This window comes from Colobus angolensis, unplaced genomic scaffold (assembly GCF_000951035.1).
Source record: "Colobus angolensis palliatus isolate OR3802 unplaced genomic scaffold, Cang.pa_1.0 Scaffold535, whole genome shotgun sequence".
Lineage (NCBI taxonomy): Eukaryota > Metazoa > Chordata > Mammalia > Primates > Cercopithecidae > Colobus > Colobus angolensis.
In genome coordinates this window covers 1148068-1151019 of record NW_012118877.1, presented here as the reverse complement: position 1 = coordinate 1151019, position 2952 = coordinate 1148068, and positions in this window count along the sequence as shown.

The window sequence follows — 2952 nt, the reverse complement described above, 5'->3', positions numbered from 1 at the left end:
AAGAATATTCAAGAATCATATAGAGTAGGGATTAAGGGATTTTAGTGACTGAGTTATTTTTAATTTTGAAAAAAATAAGAAAATTAAAACTATCCTTAGAAATGAAAATATTAAAATTTTCCTGTTCTATCATTACCTTAGTTAGAATTTTTTATTTTTCTCTTTTCATAATAAACAACCATTAGGCTACCTTCAACAGTATTTGACATGTTTCAGTAAAATAGAAGAGACTTTGAAAGCTAAATTTCATTTAGACACAAATCAGGTTTTAAAATAGCAACCGTTCATAGCAAATATTTGTGGTATTTATAATAAATATATTTAAATTTATTTTTATTAAAAATATACAGAGGCATCTGCAGACTTGCCATTACTGCTTTGGGCAAGTGGGGATTGTGGAGGAATTGACAATCTAGAAGGGTTTAGAAAGAAAAGTATTGTCAATATCAGCTTCTTTTAACCTTTTGAATAGTTCTGCTAATAAATTATTCTCCGTATCTAGTCTAATTTTTCATATTACAGTCATTTTTGTTTTATTCTGCCATGAGTAATAGGCAACTAATTAATATCTTCCATGAAAGAACTCTTTTCATATGAAGGTAATTTTCTGCTAATCTTTGTTACAACAAAGATCTACTCTTTGTACACATGAAATTAGTAACTGCATTTTCAACATGATGAACCATTTGAAATTTACATTTTCTGTAAAGAAAATAGTGCCTGCACGTTGTCTCACTGCCTTTTCCCCTTCAAACCTCCTCGCCATCAGTCACTGGATTAGTGTTTACTCTAGCAATTAAATTTGTGTAATAAGTAATTCAGTGCCTCTTATAGCTGTCTGCCTTAGTTTCACTTTTTTTTTTTTTTTTTGAGACAGTCTCGTTCTGTCGCCCAGGCTGGAATGCAGTGATGTGATCTCGGCTCACTGCAACCTCCACCTCCCAGGTTCAAGCGATTCTTGTGCCTCAGCCTCTGAGTAGCTGGGACTACAGGCATGTGCCACCATGCCTGGCTAATTTTTGTATTTTTAGTAGAGACAGGGTTTCACTATATTGGCCAGGCTGGTCTCGAACTCGTGGCCTCAAGCGATCTACCCTCCTCAGCTTCCCGAAGTGCTGGGATTACAGGCATGAGCCACTGACCCTGGCCAGTATCACTTTATTTTTTCCAAATTTTAATGACTTCTTGCAAGATTTTATATTTGTTAAGCACATTGTCATTCCGTAGTAATTTAGAAACTTCAACTTAAATGTACTGATAATCCCATTACAGTAGGCAGTTGCCTACAGCTATTACCTTTATTTCTTCTTTGTTTAACAGTACCCTAATTTGATCCGAAAGTGGGAAGGATCCCTTTTCCTCAAAGACATTAGGACCTTATCCCAACTCCAGAGGCTGCACCTTCATTGATCTGAAACAGAAGTGGTAGTTTTATTCCGTATAGTCTGATTACTACAAGGCAGCACTTTTTGCAGTGAAGGAAATCAGCCATCTGTTCTGTCTGTCTGTTGTGGTAGCTACTAACCATATGTGATATTGAGTACTTGATACGTGGCCAGTGCAATAGAGAAATTGAATGAAATGAACAGAACGCTACTGAGAAGGGCTTTCCTTTCAAATTAAAAAATCAGAGCTTTGTGTGAAAACAGTCTTTGCCTCTTTCTCCTCTTTCTGGCCAACAACATGCCTAAAGGTGCAGCTGCCATCTTAAATAACCATGAAACAGCAAATGTGAGAATGAAAGTGACATTTCAGAGATGGAACTGAAGGAGGATTAAGGGGATCCTGGGTCCCTGATAAGGCATTGTTGAGCACCCAAACCAAGATGAGCAATTGCCAAACTCCGCTGGGTCCCTGATGGAATTGTTGAACACCCAAACTAAGATGAGCAATTGCCAGACTCCCCAATTATTACATGAGAAATAATAAACTCCTGATTGTTTAAGACACTGTTTGATTTCCTGTTACTTCAGCCATTTATGTTTTTAACTAATATATCTGCTTATCCACTCTTCAACTTTTTTTAACGTGTAAAATTCTTATTTTAGACATGTCAGGAATACTATTTCAGAATTGAATCATTTAAAGCAAGCAGATAATTACGTACAGTAAAAGAAGTAATGTCTTATTGCAGCTCAGCACCTAGCATTCTGAGCCAACAGAGGTGAAAAAGGGACATATTTACACAGCTTTAACCATAAAAATAATACTGATTTGGGGGCACAAGAGGTTGTAGAGAAAAATGTAAAGGGAAGAACAGTATTTTAATATGCTGCAAGCATATACTTCCAACTTTTTATTGACAAATATTTCAAATAATCTTTTTGTCTTATATACTGTAGCCCGCTTATCGTCAAAGTAACTTCATTTTAATTCATTTCATAGAACCATAGGATTTTAGACAGGACTTTGGAGATAATTTTGTTGTACTTCATTTTAAGATTAGGAGATCTGAGGTTCAGATAAATTAACCTCTTGTGTTACAGAGCGTGGACTAGACCCAGGATGTCAGGGGTTTCCAAGTCAGCATTTTTTCTGGTATCCTCTGCTGCATCTGGCTATCTTGTGATGTTCTAAGTTTAGAGTGACAAAAATGAGAGCCAGTTATATGCAAGGGTCATAACTTGTTAGCAGATCGGGGATTATAATTCAGATGTTCTGATTTGTAAAACAATTTTTAATTGAATAAAAAGGTAAATTATATTTTAATTTAAATTGTGTTTAAATTATTTAAGATGTTATTTCATTTACAGTCAATATGAGAACTATTTCAAAATATTTAAAATATAATATAATGCCATTTTGCTCCCTCCCCCTCTGCCCCCACCATTAAAACTCTTGTTGTTTTCCATTTATTGGCCTTCGAGGATCTGTATAGTATCAGAATCAAGGGGAGAATTCAGATTTCTTTAATTGTAAAGGATATCCCTCCACTTTCCCACACTTTGAATT